Raw genomic sequence first — 23119 nt, forward strand, 5'->3', positions numbered from 1 at the left:
CCTAGAACCTCTCGGCCAGTCCAACTCAGCTCTGCTGGGAATAGGGAGCGCGAGCCGCGATGTGCTGTCGAGGCCAGCGGTTCGTTCGGGTATCCGGCCCAGCCTTTGAGTCATCAAGGCTCCGTGCAGCAGCGAAACACAGCGCTGTGAAGGTGGGGAATGACTGGCCACACGCGAGCAGATGTGCTTTCTGAATTGTCTGCATTCCTTTGAGAATCGTGAAAGTTTGATATGCTAGGAACAGGGCGTCCTTGATCCTTTGCAAATAATAATGAATATAGCACAGTAAAACGTATTACAATAATAAACATAGTACAAGCCACTTTTTGTTGATTTATACAAATCATTCTTTCCTTTTTCCTCTTCTTTCTAAAGCCTCTACCTTTCTCAGCTCTTTTATGAAACTTGATCTCAAATTTTGTAATTATGTTTTTATTACACTTTGGTACACAGTTGGAATATCGACTAGAGCAGGGGTGTCCAAACTTTTTAGTCCACGGGCCACATTGACTCCTCCACGAAGTCATAAGGGCCAAGATCTACCTAGTGGGATTAAAGCACCCTAGTACTCCATGATCCCCGTAATGTAAGACTAAGGGAAAGATGAAATCGCAAAAATCTAAGGTTGTGGGAATAGCTAGCACTGAAACGAACAACGATTTTTTTTTAATTACATAATTTTGATTGGTGGATGTACCTGACCGAAATTCTGGCGTATTTTATTCTTGCGAATTTCACCGACAAAAAAGTATGTCACTGCACATTCTTCAGGAAAGCGTCCTGCAAAGTTAACGAAATCTCAAAATCAAGGTAGAGTATGTCAAAGCATTGTTATTTCAAGCTGCGCAACAATAAGTTTAGTTATGTAGTCTTGTAGCGAGTAGCAGAGCCAATGTCGCGGTGTATTGGTCGCGATAGGCCTCGAAACTCAATTGTTGGCAGTATAGGGGTGTCCGGACATTTGCCACGCCGGACATTTGCCACGGTTTTACCTGCTCCGAAGGGTCAGGGTCCCTTGTCTCCCCACCCCTCCTCCTCCTCCTCCTCCTCCTCCTCCTCCTCACCCGCCCTCGCAGTTTGCTTTCGAAGTTCCTAAAGTGACCATCAGTATGGAAGTTATTACAACGAACAAGGCCAGGCCTCCTGCTCATTACAAAGGTTATGCGTATCTTAAACAGAGGGAATCTAAAGAAGATATTGTTACATGGATGTGCTTACGCCGAAAAGCGGACCATTGCAAGGGAAGGCTGCTTTCGAGGAATGGAGAAGTGTTGAACGTATTAGAAGATCTCTGTAGACCACCTGACGATGCGGCTCTAAAACTGAGAAAGCAAGTGAAGGTCTCGAGAAGAGACTACACAGTTATCGGAGATATACGCGCATGGAATGGGAAATCTACATACTAAAGTATATGACTTTGTTACAGTGATGCCTAATTCAGAATCTATGAATAGAACCATGCGTCGTCGATGGAGTCAGCAGCGGGGGAAGCAACAAGAGCCTAAGAACTCTTATGAAATTGATCTTCATGAAGATCTATTAAAAATGGGAGATGGCAGTAGTTTTCTTCTCGAAGACGATAGATTAGAGGTGATAATAATGATATTTAGTAGAAGCAAAGGAAAAGAAAGTTTAAAAACATGTTCCCATTTTTTTATGGATGGAACATTTAAGAGATGCAGCAAGCAGTTTGCACAGATCCACACCATACACGTAGGCTTAGGAGGCCCGATTAAAGAAACAAACATTCTTCCTACTGTATTTGCACTGCTCCCTAATAAGAAGAAAGACACATATGTTCGTCTGTTTCGTTTGATAAAACAGGCAGTCTCTGAGTGGTGTCCTAAACAAGTAAAGGTGGACTTTGAGGCAGCTGCGATATCGGCCATTCGTCAAGTTTTGCCCACAACTGAAATAAATGGATTCTATTTACATATGAAGAAGAGTTTATGGAGAAGAATTCGAATTCTCGGTCTAACTGAGGAGTACCGCTAGAACGAGGATTTAAGACATCACGTCAAAATGTGTGCAGCGCTGGCAGTTGTAAAACCGGAGGACATAAGCAATGGATGGATTGAGATTCATGCAGAAGCTTCTGATAAGGTAAGGTTCTCTCAATTTTCTGACTACTTTGTGGCTAACTGGCTAGAGAATGAGGATATCGCAATAGAAATGTGGGACTGTTACGGAAAAAGGCACCGAATGACGAATTACTGTTGAAGGGTGGCACAACAAAATAAATAGTATTATTGGAAACCCTCACCCTAGAATCAACTATTTGGTGGAGTGCTTGAAAAAGGAAGCAGAGCTCACAAACTGCATATACATGAAATTGGAAATGAATCTTGAAGGTAAGAAGAGGAAGAAGAAGTACTTGAAGCTGGACGACAGGATAGAGAGAATCGTAAAGAATTATGAAGAGACTGGCAACATTAGGCCTTGCTTGAAAGCCATTGCCCATATTCAGAAACTGCACTAAAATACGTTAAAAATAATGTATTAAAAAACTATGAAGACCACTGAGTCCTCGCAGATTACTGAGATAAAATTATTAAAATATTGAAGGAGCATTATCGGAGCTAATATTAAGTTTTAATTGTAAATAGAGTGTACATTAGTTCAGCGTGTTTAGGCTGATTTTACACACGTCAGAATGGTAAATGGTCATTTATAATTTTGACGGTCCAAGGCCTGTGCAAAGTGTGATGCGAATCAGCCTTTAATGTAAAAATTAAAAAGTGTTTCAAGCCTCACAAAAGTATCCTTATTGTTGTCACGTTAAGATAACTTTTTTCTACCTTCCAATATTATGGCCATACTATTTAATAATTGTGAGTTCTAAAATAATTTTCTGAAGCTTCAGAATCGCAACTATCACTTAAAATATCATGGTTTGTTAAACTGATAGTATACGCCTTTGTAAAAGAAAATGGGAACTGAACCTTTGAATTGAACCTAAAATTGACATCCCAAAACTGATCTGATCCTAAGGTTGACAATTTTGGCACCTCAAATACTTTTTATTTAAGTTTAGCTGCAAACATTTATAGCAGATGTAAATCTACTTAAGTACATTGAAATTTCTTACTAAATTGTGGATTATCTTTAAACAGGTCAGTAAAAGCAAGGAGCTTACTACTGAAAATTAATTGTTGCTAATGAACATCAGAATCACATGAATTAGACGTACGTTTCTTATACATTGGAGACGTTTTGAAAAGATGTTTGATCATTTCCTCTGTCACTGACTGTGTAATTTCAGTTGCTTTGCAACACCAGGGATTTCTACTTGTAAATTATGTTTGCATCTGTTCTCTTTCCGAATTCTGGAATATTTACTTCGTCTTCTTTGGTGAAGGAATTTCGGAAAATGCATTTACTAACTCCACTTTAGTGGCACTGTCATCAGTAACATTACCGTCGCTGTCGCGCAGTAAAGGTACTTACTGAGCCTTTCCGCTGGTTTACTTAACATGGGACCAGTACCTCTTTGGATTTTCCGCCACATTTCTAGAGCGAGTTTCGTTGTGGAAACTATTAAATGCATCTCGTATTGAAATCCGCACCAAATTTCGAGCCTCAGTAAAACTTCACGAATCTTGGAGATTATGCGTTCGTCTAAATTATACGTGCCTTTTGCGGTGCTCCTGCAACAGCATTCTGTCGTGTTTTGTGTACCATGGGGGATCAGTTCCGTCTCTTATTAATTTATTTGTTCTGAATATTTCGAGTGCTGTTGATACTATTTCTTTGAACTTAAGCCACATATGGTCTTCATTTACATAGTTTGGAAGGATTGGAGACTATCTCTTAGAAAGACGTCACCCGAATTTTTAGCTGCTTTTATAAATAGATATACGAGGGCCGTTCAGAAATTAACCTCCGGTTGATTTAAAAAAATACACCAAGTTAAATAAAAATATTTTAATATATACATCTTACAACTACATCTTTGCACTATTTTTCTACATAGTCTCCATAGCGATTGAGGCACTTATCGTATCTCTTCACAAGCTTTGAAATTCCTTCTGCATAAAAATCACCCGCTTGTGCCTGGAGCCAGCCTGTGACCGCATCTTTGAGCTCTTCGTCGTCATCAAACCGCTGTGACCCGAGCCATTTCTTCAAATGCATGAAGAGGTGATAATCACTTGGCGCCAGGTCTGGGCTGTAAGGTGGATGGTTGATAACGTCCCACTTGAAGGACTCAAGAAGGGCCGTTGTTCTGCGAGCAGAGTGAGGACGGGCGTTATCGTGCAAAAAAACGATACCGGAAGTCAGCATACCACGGCGTTTGTTCTGTATAGCCCGTCGTAACTTTTTTATTGTTTCACAGTACACGTCTTGATTAATGGTCGTACCACGTTCCATGAATTCAACCAACAACACCCCTTTGGCATCCCAAAACACCGTTGCCATCAGTTTTCTGGCAGAAAAATCTTGCGAGGCTTTTCTTGGTTTGGTAGGCGAATTTGAATGTGCCCACATCTTTGATTGTTCTTTTGTCTCAGGGTTCACGTACTTAATCCAGGTTTCGTCACCGGTCACGATTCTGTTTAACAATGGTTCTCCTTCGTCCTCATAACGTGACAGAAAGTCTAATGCAGAGGCCATTCTTTGAGTTTTGTGGTGGTAGGTAAGAATTTTGGGCACCCATCGTGCACAGAACTTACGGTAACCCAATCTTGCTGTCACTATCTCGTACAAGAGAGTCTTAGAAATCTGTGGAAAACCAGTAGACAACTCCGACATTGAGAAACGTCGATTTTCACGAACTTTTGCATCAACTGTCTGAACGAGTTCGTCAGTCACCAATGATGGTCTACCACTCCTCTCTTCATCATGAACGTTTTCTCGTCCACTTTTAAATAAACGTACCCATTCACGGACAACTCCTTCACCCATAACTCTTGGTCCGTACACGGCACAAAGCTCACGATGAATAGATGCTGCAGAATATCCTTTGGCTGTAAAAAACCTTATGACAGCACGCATTTCACATTTGGCGGGGTTTTCTATTGCAGCACACATTTCAAACTGCCACAAAAACTAAACTAGCGCAGGTACGTCGTTCACTCGACCACGGCTTGATGCCGACTGACCTGTTGAGTGCGTGAACGCACAGATGGCTTCGCTACTCCCCCCGCAACCCGCACTGTGACCAATCGGAGGTTACTTTCTGAACCGCCCTCGTATTTCGCGTTTAGTTTTGGTGAATTTCTTTGCTACGGAATTGACCCTCGCTACGACTGTGTGTTCACTAATCCCTGTATACGTCGTGATGCTCAGGATTATTTGTGGCTAAGAGGTCAAGTGTGTTTTCGTAACCATTTACAATTTGAATGGCCTCGTCAACTAATTGTTAAAAATAATTTTAAAAAAAGCATTTAGAACAATTACGGAAGTTGTTTTCTATTTACAATAGGGTATATGAAAATGCATTTTTGTCAACATGCGGAAGGTAGATTGAAGTAACAGCCAACTATAATTGTATGAGTAGGGTACCTATTTGTGATGAGACTCAAGTTTTCTGTTAACTGTTCAGCAACTGTTTCATATGAGACAGGGGGTCGGTAAAAGGAGCCAGTTATTAATTTATTCCGGTTGTCAAATATAACCTCTGCCCATACTAAGTCACAGGAACTATCTGCTTCAAAATCGATTGTTAGCTTACATTATTTTTTCTTAAGTTGTCTGTGTTTCTGTTGTAGTGCAGATAATTACAATTACGGCTTTTCCCTCCAGAACCTAAGACGCTTTCTCTGTGACGCTGTAAATACCAGAGCTAAACAATGTAGAACAACAACTTACGTTACAAGCGTAGCATTCTGTATTACTTCATTTCCTTTCTTCTAACATTTTAAAATTGTAAGTCGACTTTAGATGACATGTCAATCATAGATGTTCTTATCTCTATTTAGTGAACGTGTTTTCAGTTATGTTTTGAACATTGTCCACCTACACTTTATTAACTAATGTTTTTAGAGAGTAAATTAAAAAATGGTTCAAATGGCTCTGAGCACTATGGGACTTAACATCTATGGTCATCAGTCCACTAGAACTTAGAACTACTTAAACCTAACTAGCCTAAGGACATCACAGAACACCCAGTCATCACGAGGCAGAGAGTAAATTAATATGGAGTATGTCGTTCTTCTTTTCACACATTCACATACCCATTTATTCTTTCCCTATTGTCTTTTGGGTAGGCAGTTGTAGTAATTAAAGTAGGCACAAATGCAGTGATCAAAAAGAAATAATTAGTGTACATTCGCATTCTCGTTACATCGATGCTTTCTTGTTGCTCCCATACCGATGGACTGTTTCTATCGCAATCAGTAAGCGTGAAAGGAAGCTACCGTACAGACAGAGGAATCTATATTTATATTTGGCAGAACTAATTACTTCCTGACATAATCGTCAGTATTGCTTTCGTTTCCCAAAAGTTATAAATACACTCCTGGAAATGGAAAAAAGAACACATTGACACCGGTGTGTCAGACCCACCATACTTACTCCGGACACTGCGAGAGGGCTGTACAAGCAATGATCACACGCACGGCACAGCGGACACACCAGGAACCGCGGTGTTGGCCGTCGAATGGCGCTAGCTGCGCAGCATTTGTGCACCGCCGCCGTCAGTGTCAGCCAGTTTGCCGTGGCATACGGAGCTCCATCGCAGTCTTTAACACTGGTAGCATGCCGCGACAGCGTGGACGTGAACCGTATGTGCAGTTGACGGACTTTGAGCGTATAGTGGGCATGCGGGAGGCCGGGTGGACGTACCGCCGAATTGCTCAACACGTGGGGCGTGAGGTCTCCACAGTACATCGATGTTGTCACCAGTGGTCGGCGGAAGGTGCACGTGCCCGTCGACCTGGGACCGGACCGCAGCGACGCACGGATGCACGCCAAGACCGTAGGATCCTACGCAGTGCCGTAGGGGACCGCACCGCCACTTCCCAGCAAATTAGGGACACTGTTGCTCCTGGGGTATCGGCGAGGACCATTCGCAACCGTCTCCATGAAGCTGGGCTACGGTCCCGCACACCGTTAGGCCGTCTTCCGCTCACGCCCCAACATCGTGCAGCCCGCCTCCAGTGGTGCCACGACAGGCGTGAATGGAGGGACGAATGGAGACGTGTCGTCTTCAGCGATGAGAGTCGCTTCTGCCTTGGTGCCAATGATGGTCGTATGCGTGTTTGGCGCCGTGCAGGTGAGCGCCACAATCAGGACTGCATACGACCGAGGCACACAGGGCCAACACCCGGCATCATGGTGTGGGGAGCGATCTCCTACACTGGCCGTACACCACTGGTGATCGTCGAGGGGACACTGAATAGTGCACGGTACATCCAAACCGTCATCGAACCCATCGTTCCACCATTCCTAGACCGGCAAGGGAACTTGCTGTTCCAACAGGACAATGCACGTCCGCATGTATCCCGTGCCACCCAACGTGCTCTAGAAGGTGTAAGTCAACTACCCTGGCCAGCAAGATCTCCGGATCTGTCCCCCATTGAGCATGTTTGGGACTGGATGAAGCGTCGTCTCACGCGGTCTGCACGTCCAGCACGAACGCTGGTCCAACTGAGGCGCCAGGTGGAAATGGCATGGCAAGCCGTTCCACAGGACTACATCCAGCATCTCTACGATCGTCTCCATGGGAGAATAGCAGCCTGCATTGCTGCGAAAGGTGGATATACGCTGTACTAGTGCCGACATTGTGCATGCTCTGTTGCCTGTGTCTATGTGCCTGTGGTTCTGTCAGTGTGATCATGTGATGTATCTGACCCCAGGAATGTGTCAATAAAGTTTCCCCTTCCTGGGACAATGAATTCACGGTGTTCTTATTTCAATTTCCAGGAGTGTATTTCGATTTCGGAAAAGAAGCTCTGTATTTGGCCAAGATGTCGAAGAAGAAGGTCCCTTACGTACTGGTTGTATCGAGTAAGATGCGGAGACGGCGGTTTGAAGGCGGACAGAGGTAGCACGGGGAAGGGCGTCCCTTACCTGAGGGATCGCTACTCAAGCTACCTGGCAAAGGGGCAAGTGTGGCAAATGTCCGGCATGGCAAATGTCCGGCGTGGCAAATGTCCGGCATTCCAATATAGTTACCACCTCAAATATTTGGTGGGCCAGATACCGAGGATGTCCGGCCAGCTAACGCGGGCCGGTTTGTCGGCCCTCCCGGGCCGGTTTCAGCCCGTGGGCCGTAGTTTGGAGACACCTAGTTTAGAGATGTTTCACAATCTCTTAGTACATGCTACTTTTTATATTCTTCTTCGTGTAATGTTCTTGGATCATTTTCCACAAACCAGGGCTTTTGCGGAACTATTTTATATTTTTTCGATGAGGTCAGTGGCCCACTCCTTCGCTATATTGCAAGCAATTAGAACCTGCTGTCACGTGCAGGAAAACACGGATTTTCTGAACGTGACCTGGCCCTTTGCTACAGCAATATGTGCGTGTGCGGCCAGCTAATGAGTCTGGATCGGCTGTTCCGGAATTGCATCTGACGGCCTCAGGGTCGTGTCTTCACTAATGCACAGGCGAAGACTACAGGTGGTCTAGAATCCGTCGGAAATATCCGTAACCCGTCCCTAACATCCTCTCGTATGCGGCCAACTAATGCAGATCTATGCAGACAGTTTAGTGCAAGACACTGCGACCAACCCCCTTTTAATTACTGTTTATTGTTATTATTATTATCATTATGTCAGGCATATATATGGAGCAGTAAAGGTCTTTGCTATACCCAAGGATTAGAAAGTCCCTAGAAGAGAAAAAGAAGTTGCCCTGAAACTGGAGTTAGAAGAGGAAACTGGCAATCGTCTCAAGACAGTGTGGTATACCAAGACTCTATTCAGGTTGTAGATACTTAAAATAGTCTATAGGTTTTGCAGAGTGTATTGGATGTTGTTAAGTTATTAGCTATCTGTGATGACAGTACCAGTACCCTGTTGCGACACTTGAATAAGTGCAAAGCTTCCCTAATTGTCAGATCAATACTAGTGGCAACCCTCAAGCGTCGGAAAAATCTATTGTCCTGGAGAAGCGGGTAACTATGTGCACAAGAGATCAACGGCCGTTCGGCAAAGAAGCAGGAGAAGGCTTTCTAGATCTTGGACAGACACTGCCAGAAATAGGAGCACAGTATCCCACTACAAATGCAAGACACGTGCTTCCTAACCCATGAACAATTTATCGCCATACAAAAGAAATAGACGAATACTGTGTGGCTATGGTCCCCCAAGTGCTCCAGGATATGGAGGATGGTGCGTGCACATGCAGAATTGACACGTGGAAAAACGCGTACACTTAAAGACATTATTTGACTCTTACTACACATTCAAACTCGCAAGAGCTGCAGCGCGAAAATAGGGTCCTGTTTGTTGCAGAGTTCCCATCTGACATGGAGAAAAGTGCTAAAAATGTGCAGGACGAAACTGTAACTGACATGAGCAAGTTATGGATATTTACAAGCCATCTATTCAGGATTATGTAAGTTACCAAACAGGAGGAAATGTGGAAAAGGCACTAGAGAACTATTGTCGCCTTCCATACAACAACTCCTCCCTCAGCACTGTTATATGCCACACACATGAAGATAAATGGTTGCAGCAATATTGTCCTAGTGTTAGCCTATCTTTGGAATCAGCGAAAAATGCTGTAACTTATTTAACAGGAAGTGGCCACGTGGAAGACTCACGGTTGTAGTTCACCATAAAGCAGATGTGAATACATTCCCACTGCATTCTTATTGGGAATGTAACGAAAATCTGTAATGCAACCATCTGTATGTGGCGTGTTTATAATTAATTACCATAAAGCAGCACTATGGTGAAAGGGTCCTGTAGCCACCTTTTATTAGTCCGGTAGCCCAATTTCACTAGCATTTCTCTTTCTTTTCCTTGTTTATCTTTTCTCATAGCTCTCATAGTGGTGTTATTGAATGAATGTGGTTGTGTGTCACGCTGCTAGACGGTGGCGTAGTCTGCTGCAGAAAGTCTGTGATAGTGATACAGATTCAGCAGCAATTGTGCAGAATAGCCAACTCTCGTTGTGGTCAAGTAGGTAAAGAGGTTTGCGCTACTTGTGAGAAATCCACCTGCGTTAGGTTGGTGACGGAAATGGTATCCTTGGGTTTTCCGGGCCACGCGGAGCGTGGAGGAGGCTGGAGAGGAAAAAGGGAGGCAGTCTGCCGCCGGCACGGGAAGCGTCCACAGCTGTGCTCCAGTCGAAGAAGGGTGAGTTAGAGTGACCGCGTGGCGCGTTGTTACTTGGCGAGGGGAGAGCTGTTAGCTTTTGGTCTCGCTTTTCAACTCTGAAAGATTGCTTTGCCTTGTCGCAGCAAGGAGTGCAAAACTTTGGCAGATTTTTCATTTAGTAAATTTCTATAGCAGACTTGGATCCAGAAGAGCGCCACACAAAGGTGTCGATAAGAAGTGAGCACTCGCTTCTGTATGAATGTCTGTTTGCCTTCAGCTGTGCCTGTATAAGCTTTCATTTTTCTAAATATTAATAGCTTTGCTTCTCGTAAATTTTACTTGCTTTATGTATCTCTCGTCTGTGGGGAGCCAACCACGTGGTTGAACATTAGAGTTTGTTGGGCTACCGTCATCACTAACTGTCCGATCTCATGTTTGTTTTAAAGAATGTTAACGGTTCATGATTGTGTGATGTGATATTGTTGCAACTTGGCTATGATACCTAGAAATTGCGTCTCCACAAACCACGTGGTCACGCGGGTGTACTGCGAAACGTGTACCGTTTCACGAGTTATTGCGATCAGTTATCAGGCAACAGCAGTTGTATGAATGATTCACACCAATGATTTTAGGTGTAGATTATAACGGTTTATGTATCGATGCTTTTCTTTAATGTTTTATGAATTAATGTTATCAGGAATTGTGTACATGCCTCACATCCATAGCCGGCCGGAGTGGCCGGAGGTTCTAGGCGCTACAGTCTGGAACCGAGCGACCGCTACGGTCGCAGGTTCGAATCCTGCCTCGGGCATGGATGTGTGTGATGTCCTTAGGTTAGTTAGGTTTAATTAGTTCTAAGTTCTAGGCGACAGATGGCTTCAGAAGTTAAGTCGCATAGTGCTCAGAGCCATTTGAACCATTTGAATCACATCCATATCTTAGGAATAAAAGATTTTATACACAATTTGTAGTGTCGGCAGACTTGCCAACACTACGCACACTAATTGAAAGAGGCGGCCAAGATGCACGCGCTAACTCACGAAGGATGGAGTGAGGTCTGAAACAGGAGACTTAATGAATGTGATGAAGAAAATACGTATCTTTGGAATATACTTAACTTTTAATACATCCTTGTATACATCGTTCTTGATTGGAAGCTGATCTTCTGCACAGTGTTCATGCATGTACTATTTTATTTCAAATGGTTGATTCTCGTGGGCAGTGCACGGGAAATACTATTAATTACATCGCATCCCCTATGAGCGATATCACGACGTACGTATTTTTATGAGTTTTTGGTCTGTGATCAAATTAATTTATTTTCCGACTCGGCCAAACCTGTGATTAGTTGTATGGTTAGAGTCGGTGGCGACCCTAATCTTCTCACGTTAATTTCACAATCAATAAGCATTTCCATTCCCACTCTTAACGTAATAACCCGTAGAAACAAGTTGGTTACAATGGGACTTAACTTCTGAGGTCATTAGTCCCCTATAACTTAGAACTACTTAAACCTAACTAACCTAAGGACATCACACACATCCATGTCCGAGGCAGGATTCGAACCTGCGACCGTAGCGGTCACGTAGCTCCAGGCTGTAGCGCCTAGAACCGCTCCGCCACTTCGGCCGGCCGCCCTGCATAACACACTGTCTTTGTTCTACAGGCACACACAAATACCGCTAATGATATCCACATTAAAAAACTATACAAGCTTTATGAATCAAGATATGATTGTTTCCAAATGAAGTGGTCTTCCACACAAATAGCACGACAGTCGCCAGTGGAGTAAACTCGTAATAAAATCATCGAATTTAGAAAGTGATTTGGTTAAGGAACGTGGTATATAGCTGGTGTTTGCAACATTCTCATGCCGCCGCTAGATATTTCTCACGCTAACAAACAGTAATTGTAACACATTCTATCCTGATGCGATGTCACAACTTCTGTGATATATCCACTGGGTAACAGATGAGGGAGGATAATGGTTGACTGAGAATGATTGCACACAGTAGATGGTGCGCTATGTGACGAATCGCTTAAAAAAAGAATGTGACAGTAGACTGAATTCGTAAGAAATGTACACTGGCTTCACAGATCTATAGTGTTACACTTTCCGGTAGATGTGCCGTCTCTGATTTGGAATCAAGTCTCACCATTCAACCACATGGAGATGCCTTTTAATGATTACAGCCACTAGTGAATCATATTTGTAACACTCTCATATCTCGAAACAAGTCAACTTTTTCAAACCTATCTGCTACAGTAAAACTCCAATGTGGTTCTAGACAGTCTCTCTGCACCTTGTAACTGTTCCTCAGCCTCTGCCCCACCCTCCCCTCAGCTTTGTCCATGTGATTTCCCCAATTTAAGTTAGACCTAAGCAGCAATCGGAGATCGCTATAGCTACCACCCTCTGCAACCCATGGAGTAACATGGTGGGCCAGTTAATACGACAGGACCGTGTTTTTTTGACCACTCAGTGGGAATGGGAACATGTTGTCAAGCTCTGCCAACTGTGTATGACGTCTAAGGCCAGCGCCAAAAACGAAGCTTTCCCCTGCAACACGAGATAGTATAAAAGGCAATATGAGCAATTACAGGAACTGGAAGAAGGATGAGGATTTTGTTGCTGCTGTGCAGCATGTTTCCAGACTACATAGAGGTACTGCAGTTGAAGGAGATCGGAGTTCCAAAGGGTTCATTCATGTCTGTCACCAATCATTCCCCCAATCATCGTTATTTTATATCATCCAACAGAGAAAAAAACTACAAACTAGAAAAGCTCCATTAATGTCATCCGACAAGGAACTCAATAAGCTTTTATCGAGTCCTTGTCTTCCATGTATATATCGAAAACAAACAGTGTCTGTGTGCTGGCATTGAGCATATGTGGTGATCCTGTTAAATATAGCAGTATTTATCCATTGGAGCAGGTGACCAGTGATCGAATTACCTGCACAAACCAGGACAAAGTTTCATCGCCTGTACTGTAGGAGGACCATAATCCACAGAATATTGGTCACTCAAGAGGGTCCCGGTTTTGTTGCTTGATGCATTGTTATTTATGCTGTAACATGACCAAGCAGTGTATGACTACAGCTTAACAGAACGCCATATCTTTTGTTTTTTTCTACCATGACTTTCAGGTCTATGTCAGGTTCTAAACTGACAACACAGTTCGATCAATTGACTCTCACAGAAAACTGAATATTGCACAGTGTAAATTATGCTGCTGCTTCCACAACACACACACACAGGATGAATGAAATAAAAGACAGAGGCGGTGTCTCTTATAGACAAAAATGCAGAAGACAGCACAACATATGGAAACTGAAAGAGTTTTGTGGCATTGTGGAACATTTCCAAACAGCTGTCAGTTGGTTACTACTGATCTCTACATTTAAACTCATCTTTCACAGTGATGGGGTAGCAGATGGCTTGGTTTTCCGTTTAGATTGACTCCTCATATTGTGGTCATGTACACGATCACTGTTTCAGTGCTATCCATCCCTCAAGGTGTTGTTCCTCCACCAAGACTCTCTCTCCATCTCAAACAAGTGTTGTCAGTTATTCAATTTTAGCAATTTTACCAATTTTTTCTGTAATTTCAAAGCTGACCAATGACATGGCAGCATACTTCCCAGTTTCTCTACCATCGCTAAACCACTCCTCCTGTACTTTGCGATTACAATGCACTAGATTGCGAATGCAGATAGATGACTGTGCAGTAGGTTCATTCATTGTTAATTCTGGGATATATATACACTCCTGGAAATTGAAATAAGAACACCGTGAATTCATTGTCCCAGGAAGGGGAAACTTTATTGACACATTCCGGGGGTCAGATACATCACATGATCACACTGACAGAACCACAGGCACATAGACACAGGCAACAGAGCATGCACAATGTCGGCACTAGTACAGTGTATATCCACCTTTCGCAGCAATGCAGGCTGCTATTCTCCCATGGAGACGATCGTAGAGATGCTGGATGTAGTCCTGTGGAACGGCTTGCCATGCCATTTCCACCTGGCGCCTCAGTTGGACCAGCGTTCGTGCTGGACGTGCAGACCGCGTGAGACGACGCTTCATCCAGTCCCAAACATGCTCAATGGGGGACAGATCCGGAGATCTTGCTGGCCAGGGTAGTTGACTTACACCTTCTAGAGCACATTGGGTGGCACGGGATACATGCGGACGTGCATTGTCCTGTTGGAACAGCAAGTTCCCTTGCCGGTCTAGGAATGGTAGAACGATGGGTTCGATGACGGTTTGGATGTACCGTGCACTATTCAGTGACCCCTCGACGATCACCAGTGGTGTACGGCCAGTGTAGGAGATCGCTCCCCACACCATGATGCCGGGTGTTGGCCCTGTGTGCCTCGGTCGTATGCAGTCCTGATTGTGGCGCTCAGCTGCACGGCGCCAAACACGCATATGACCATCATTGGCACCAAGGCAGAAGCGACTCTCATCGCTGAAGACGACACGTCTTCATTCGTCCCTCCATTCACGCCTGTCGCGACACCACTGGAGGCGGGCTGCACGATGTTGGGGCGTGAGCGGAAGACGGCCTAACGGTGTGCGGGACCGTAGCCCAGCTTCATGGAGACGGTTGCGAATGGTCCTCGCCGATACCCCAGGAGCAACAGTGTCCCTAATTTGCTGGGAAGTGGCGGTGCGGTCCCCTACGGCACTGCGTAGGATCCTACGGTCTTGGCGTGCATCCGTGCGTCGCTGCGGTCCGGTCCCAGGTCGACGGGCACGTGCACCTTCCGCCGACCACTGGCGACAACATCGATGTACTGTGGAGACCTCACGCCCCACGTGTTGAGCAATTCGGCGGTACGTCCACCCGGCCTCCCGCATGCCCACTATACGCCCTCGCTCAAAGTCCGTCAACTGCACATACGGTTCACGTCCACGCTGTCGCGGCATGCTACCAGTGTTAAAGACTGCGATGGAGCTCCGTATGCCACGGCAAACTGGCTGACACTGACGGCGGCGGTGCACAAATGCTGCGCAGCTAGCGCCATTCGATGACCAACACCGCGGGTCCTGGTGTGTCCGCTGTGCCGTGCGTGTGATCATTGCTTGTACAGCCCTCTCGCAGTGTCCGGAGCAAGTATGGTGGGTCTGACACACCGGTGTCAATGTGTTCTTTTTTCCATTTCCAGGAGTATATATATATATATATACGAGGGCTATTCCGAAAGTAAGGTCCGATAGGTCGCGAAATGGAAACCACGGTAAAAATCAAAAATGTTTTATTTGCAACAGTTAGATACACCTTGCAGCTACTTATCTCCATAGTCGCCGACCCGACTTAGACGTGTATCGTAGCGTTGTACCAACTTTCCCATACCCTCGCTATAGAAGGCAGCCGCCAGTGCTCCCCGCCAATTCTCTACGCTGGCCTACGGCTCGTTGTCTTGTGCCGAAATGTTGTCTTCATAACCAGCGGTTCATGTGACCTGAGCTGAAACTCAGAGGGAGACAATTACGGGCTGTATTGTGGGTAATCTCACATTTCCATTTGAAAACGATGCAGGAGCATCTTCATTGCCCCTGCAGAATGCGGCTGAGAATTGTCTTGAAGACGAAACAGCACGACAGTTATGTAATGTTAGCTGCATAGCTTCAGGGGAAATTTCTCACCAGGCCCCCGTACTTGGCGGCAGACACTATTTTCTAGACATCTTTACGCACTCACTGCGAGCTCAGAAATGAGAAGAGCGACGTGATGCTAACTGGGGTTATACTAGAGACACTACCCAACACATCTGTGCAAAGCTTTATCGGATTTTCATAGTCGTTTCCATTTCGTGACCAATCGGACCTTACTTTCGGAATAGCCCTCGTATATATATATACCAGACAGTGATCTACATATTTCTAGCACTTTGGTCATTGCGCGTAATTTACTATTACAATTGCCCATCTTTCCCTATGCAGATGGCAGCCACAGAGCATTCTCGTTTGTGAAGGAGCAGTGCAAGCCAAGTCCATAACTGCTGTTCCGCAACAATCTTACTCAGGGCATCCATCCAAGTGCACAAAATCTCTCCAGATTCACACATGTCAAGGAGGTTATTGATGTATAGTAAATATGAAAGTGTTGTGATAATATAACAGATGGTTAAGAAGAAGAAAACATGTGGTTTTATGCATGATGGAGCTCCAGATGGACGGAGTTTGAAGCATTTTATGTAAACTGAGTGCATTATCAATTCTAAAGTATTCAAAAAATGGCTCTGAGCACTATGGGACTCAACATCTTAGGTCATAAGTCCCCTAGAACTTAGAACTACTTAAACCTAACTAACCTAAGGACATCACATACACCCATGCCCGAGGCAGGATTCGAACCTGCGACCGTAGCAGTCCCGCGGTTCCGGACTGCAGCGCGAGAACCGCTAGACCACCGCGGCCGGCCTCTAAAGTATTGTTCTAGTGTCTGGTGTCACTACAAAGAAGGGATTCGTAAGAGAGAAATGATCATAAAACATAAACATATGCACTCTAATGCACGATGTAAGTGTCCAATATCTAACGTAGATGCACCCTGCAATTTTTCTATCACACTCACTATGGTGACAAACTTTAAGAAGATATGGGGCCCCTTAGGGACTTGGCTGAGAAGAAGGGAAGGAATACTAATGTGCAATCAGTGTACATACCGGGTGGAGTCATTCTAGATGTGGAAAGGGGCCTCCTGGATGCCAAGAAGAGCACGGGGGGCAGCCAACTGCAGGTGGTTGCTCACGTTGGTTCCAATGATGTGTGTCACTTTGGATCAGAAGAGATTCTCTCTGGTCTCGAGCGGCTAACAGAAGTGGCAAAGGCTGCCAGTCTTGTTTGCAAGATGAAAGCAGAGCTGACCATTTGCAGCATAGTCGACAGGACCGATTGCGGACCTCTGGTACAGAGCCAAGTGGAGAGTCTGAATCAGAGGCTCAGACGGTTCTGCGACCGTGTAGGCTACAGATTCCTCGATTTGCGCCAAAGGGTGGTTGGGCTTCGGGTTCCGCTGAATAGGTCAGGTGTTCACTATACGCAGGAGACGGCTACACGGGTAGCAGGGGCTGTGTGGCTTGAACTGGGCGGTTTTTTAGGTTAGGAGGGTCTCAGAAAAACACAAGAAGGGCTTCAGTCACAAAGTGTGCAGGCCGAACATAGGAAGAACGTAGAGACAAGAACCATTGGTATAACAGTTGTAAATTGTCGTAGCTGTATTGGGGAAGTACCAGAGCTCCAAGCGCTACTAGAAAGCACTGATGCTCAAATCGTTATAGGCACTGAAAGCTGGCTAAAACCGGATATAAGCTCAGCTGAAATTTTTGCGAAGAACCTAACGGTGTTCCGAAAGGATAGGCTAAACACGGTTGGCGGTGGCGTGTTTGTAGCTGTTAGTAGTAGTTTAACTTGTCGCGAAATTGAAGTAGATACTTCCTGTGAGTTAGTATGGGCAGAGGTCATTGTTGGCAACCGGAATAAAATAATAATAGGATCCTTTTACCGACCTCCCAATTCAGATGATACAGTTGCTGAAAGGTTCAAAGAAAATGTGAGTTAATTCCGGAGGTACGCATAATATATCATCCGAAATTGTGCTAAACGCATTCTCTGAAAATTATTTCGAGCAGTTAGTTCATGAGCCCACGCGAATAGTAAACGGTTGTGAAAGCACACTTGACCTCTTAGCAACAAATAGTCCTGAGTTAATAACGAGCATCAAAACCGATACAGGGACTAGTGAACACAGGGTGGTCGTAGCGAGATCGAATACTGTAATCCCCAAATCATCCTAAAATAAGCGAAAAATATATCTATTCAAAAAATCAGATAAAAATTCACTTGACGCCTTCCTGAGAGACAATCTCCACTTATTCCAAATTAATAATATAAGTGTAGACAGCCGTGGCTTGAATTCAAAGAAATACTATCGACAGCAATTGAGAGATTTATACCAAATAAATTAACAAACGACGGAGCTGATCCTCCTTGGTACACAAAACGGGTTAGAACACTGTTGCAGAAACAACGAAACCAATATACTAAATTTAAACAGACGCAAAATCGCCAAGATTGGCGATCTTTTAGAGAAGCTCGAAATTTAGCGAGGACTTCAAAGAGAGTTGCTTATAACAGTTTCCACAACGAAACTTTGTCTCGAAACCTGGCAGAAAATCCAAAGAGATTCTGGTCGTATGTAAAGTATGTTAGCGGTAAGAAACAATCAATGCCTTCTCTGCGCGACAGAAATGGAGATACTATCGAAGACAGTGCTGCCAAAGCAGAGTTACTAAACACAGCCTTCCGAAATGCCTTCACAAGAGAAGACGAAGTAAATATTCCAGAATTCGAATCGAGAAGCAAATATCCTCGGAGTAGTGAAGCAACTTAAATCACTTAATAAAAGCAAGTCTTCTGGTCCAGACTATATACCAATAAGGTTCCTTTTGGAGTATCCTGATGCATTAGCTCGATACTTAACAATCATATACAACCGTTCGCTCGACGAAAGATCCGTACCCAAAGACGGGAAAGTTGCATAGGTCACACCAACATTCAAGAAAGGTAGTAGGAGTAATCCACTAAATTACAGGCTCATATCGTTAAATTCGATATGCATCAGGATTTTTGAACATATATTGTGTTCAAACATTAAGAATTACCTCGAAGAAAACTCTATTGACACACAGTCAACATGGGTTTAGAAAACATCGTTCCTGTGAAACACAACTAGGTCTTTATTCACATGAAGTGTTGAGTGCTACTGGGAAAGGATTTCAGATCGATTCCGTATTTCTGGATTTCCGGAAGGCTTTTGACACAATACCACACAAGCGGCTTGTAGTGAAATTGCGTGCTTATGAAATATCGTCTCAGTTATGTGACTGGATTTGTGATTTCCTGTCAGAGAGGTCACAGTTCGTAGTAATTGACGGAAAGTCATCGAGTAAAACAGAAGTGATTTCTGGCGTTCCCCAAGGTAGTGTTATAGGCCCTTTGCTGTTTCTTATCTATATAAACGATTTGGGAGACAATCTGAGCAGGCGTCTTCGGTTGTTTGCAGATGACACCACTAGCGATGTGACCCACGCTTTCGATCTGTTAATACGCACCCCACGATCACCATCTATACTGAATTTCACGGTATTTGTATGGAAGACCACTTCATTCAGACGCAATACCATACCTTGATTTATAAAGGTTGTATAGTTTTTAACATGGATATCCACAGAAATACTTGTGTGTACCTGTAGAACCAAGACTGCGTTTAATGTGGTTCGACAGTAACATAGTCGTTGCGATCGTGTTTTTAGCATTTAGTGGCTTGTAAGACGATTTTGTCTCCCTTTTCGCTCAGTATTGTATGGTATGGCCAGTATTCAGTTACTGACGAATTATTATACTTAGTAGGGGATGTGCAATAGATTTACTGTGATCAGTGGGCTTATAAAGTATGTGTGCTGTGGTCAGTGTTCCGACAAGTACAAAGAAAATAACTAAGTACTGTCGTAATGGGAGGTATGGATTTGACGTGGGAAACTCTGATAGCCGTAAGGGGAATGAAAATTTTATTTACGTGGGAAATTGGGTTCCAGTCACAATAAAGATGTAGATTTTCCTACTTCTAGAGCCACAGTCATCGGGAGGGGGTGTTTCCAATACTTCACACAATGTTGAATGTCATCAGATAGAGACTGCAATCGTAGTACTTAATTGTAAGTACAGTGATAAATATGTGACTGGTTTCCTAGGACTATTCTGCCTGGCATGCAAGAAGTACGTGGCAAAAGTAGCCTGTGGCTGGAACGATTGACATTTCCGGCTTACAGCGACAGCCATTGGATCTAGATGGGCTGGAGTACAAGAATGCAGCTGTCTAACCTTGTCACCCTCTAGCCAGGTGAACAGCGAACTAATACTCATTATGTGCTGGGCAGGCTTCATGATCGCGTGTTTTCTCCATGGAAATTTGAGAAGATCCAGTATGGACATGTGTTTGTGCTGGACAATTATTCCTTCGCATATAGAGTGACCAGTTGACTGCTTCTGCATATTGCCCGTCTTTATTTGGTTGAGGGAAGATAGAATATGATGAGTGTTGTGTGCATTTAGATGGTAAAAACAGGTGTAAGAGACGTTTGCTGGCTCTATAGACGTGAGAAATATCTTAGTTGACAATTTAAAGTACTAGATTTACTAGTGACACAGGGAAAGATACTGCACGATAAACCCTGTTTCGGTGTTGGCAGCTGTGGGCTTGACCAATGTTGTTTTTGCTTCCCTTATAGAATCAAAACAAATCAAATCAATGCAGCGACAAGGATGGTTTGGAATTTATTATATTATTGAGGTAGATATTCATTAAAAAATACGAGTGGAGCTACCAGTTTTCTCTATCTTTTCGAGTTTTCACATAAAGATCTTCGCAGATGAGGTAAGTTTCTAGTTATTCAGTGATTTGCAGCATATCCCACCTAGCTGCACTTCACTAAAGTTTCTTGTTTCCAGAGATATAATTTCCACTCCTTATCTTCGGAACTATGCTGTGCAAGCGATCGGTAGGATACTGCCATGTGGACGATATCGAGAACTATCAAGTAAATTGCATGATCTTTTGGCAAAGCAAGTGAAAAGACATATGTTCGTGTAGTCCCAGAGCCAGGAGATGGCTGTAGAAAGCATGGCAACAAACAAGCAAGCAGATTGGGGCTGGAAACAGTGACGCCTTTGTGCTGGGAGAACCAACCCAGTCTTTGTACACCAGTTCAGAGAGTGACTGTAGTCCGTTGAGGGCACATTGATCACGTATCAGGCAAGCGTGTGCATGGGCAGTTGATTTGTGACTGTTGGCTGTGGTGGATGACCAACCAACCTTCGGAAAATATCTAGGACTGTGACGACTATATACAGTGCATGTGCTTATGTTGTTTTGAGATCTGTCTGTCTTCACAGTATATGTACAAGTGTCTAGTGGTCGATAGCTATATGAGGAATGCAGAAGTGGTGATTTTGTACGGTGGAGGATACGAATTATGTTCACTACATCAGATATGGTATATCGTGATATAACCCAGTTGGAGATCGGATTCACACTGAAATATTCCAGCTTTCCTTGATAGTAGCAGACCAGTGTAATTGAGGAAGTGTCTTTGACGATACTTTCCTTATTTCATGGTCTATAGACCACTTTTGCACGGTTTAACTGTCAGTGTAATACAGGTTCTGTATGGTGTTTTTTTTTTTTTTTTCGATCTGTCTGCAGAAAATGGGGACAGTGCTTCCACACTGGCAGCAGCAGCAGTTTGACGGTAAATTCAGTAAGAACCAATCAGAATGCTCCATTCACAAGAAGCTCCATGATGCTAGAGAGTCACAAACATCCTTTGTGCGGGGCATGGGAGCCTCTGCAGATCGGATCGAACAAGACGGGGCAAGGTATTTACAGAAAAGTTCTGTGTCGTTGGAGAGTCATATGATATCTTCTTTGTTCGAGTTTTCAGAGACAAGTCCAAGCAGACCATCCTCAGACAGATGGAATGCTGTCCTTCACCCACCATTGTGCCATTGTGGTTTTAGAGCATCTCCAGACCAGCAGCTGTAGGACATCGAAAATTCACCGAAAATCCCAACCATTTTTCTCGTCTATAGGACAGTGCTTGGAATTCTGTGTAACTGTTCTAATTTTCCCATCTGTGCTTAGGCAGCTGTGTGCTTCGAAAAGTGGGGAAAATAATGTCCCTGATTCCAGCAGAAAATATAAACTAAGCCTGCTCACCATTTCAGAAAAGTGATGAACATCACGGCAGCTGTAGGACTCAGAAATTTTCTCTCTCTCTCTCTGGCAGTGCCTTCAAACAATCAGCTAAAGCTCGAGAAGTGGTTAGCGTCCTGTTTAGAGTTCCAAAGATACTTATTTCGCCTTCCAAATATTGTCGTTTTGGGGTGTAAAATCAAATATCGGAGCTAATATCGGTTTCGAGATTTTCCCCACAACAGTGTGTGATGTGTCTCGGGGAGGTTTCACACGTGTGTCGCAATCTTTTCTTTAGTGTCTGTGTTCAAGTGCTGTGATGGTAGTATTCCTGGAATAAAAAGTGTACTTACATCAAAAATTGTTTACATGTTCTTGCGTCATCTGCAGAGCTCTCTCACTCTCTTTGTACACTGGCACATTTAGTTCCTGTGATATCTTAATATGTAGCAGTATTCCACAGATTGCTTGAACATCAGATGTAATGAGTCTCGAAGCAGTTCGTGTTCAATGACAAAGGGTATCAGTGGGCTAAGGATGGGAAGGAGGAAGGCTGCGGATACTTCCAGCACGACAGGGAGTACATAGAGTATCGCCGCCCCTGCACCTACTGCATGGCTGTGCCATGAGCCTGGTACGTGGGCTGTCTTCCAGTGGATGCCAAGACTCTGGGATGAACATCTTGCCTCTTGCACTTCGTAAGACTGACTGGAGTTTTATTGAATGATCTATAGTTACAGCACACGCATTTACCAGCATGACTTGCACTTGGGGCATTTTCGTGTCTCGCATGAAAACATAGTACACACATGTACCATGAATTTGGACGAATTCGGCGATGACGTGCAGGAGTCCTCTCCTTATTAGGCCCATCCTGCTGCATCTTCATTATTTCATGGAGCGCATTTGTCTTCTTCGTACATTCACCAAATAACATCGCTTTCCCAACATCGTGAAGGTGACTATCGACACAGTCCTCAGCTGCATGATTACAGCTAATAAACCTGTTAAATTCCTCCTTCTTCAGCACAGACATCTCATCTATTGGAAACATACTACACACAGTGTTGTGAAATGGGTCAGTTGTTTAAATAAACAATGCATACAAAATAAAGACTTACGTCCATCCTATCCA

This window comes from Schistocerca nitens, chromosome 3, assembly GCF_023898315.1.
Source record: "Schistocerca nitens isolate TAMUIC-IGC-003100 chromosome 3, iqSchNite1.1, whole genome shotgun sequence".
Classification (NCBI taxonomy): domain Eukaryota; kingdom Metazoa; phylum Arthropoda; class Insecta; order Orthoptera; family Acrididae; genus Schistocerca; species Schistocerca nitens.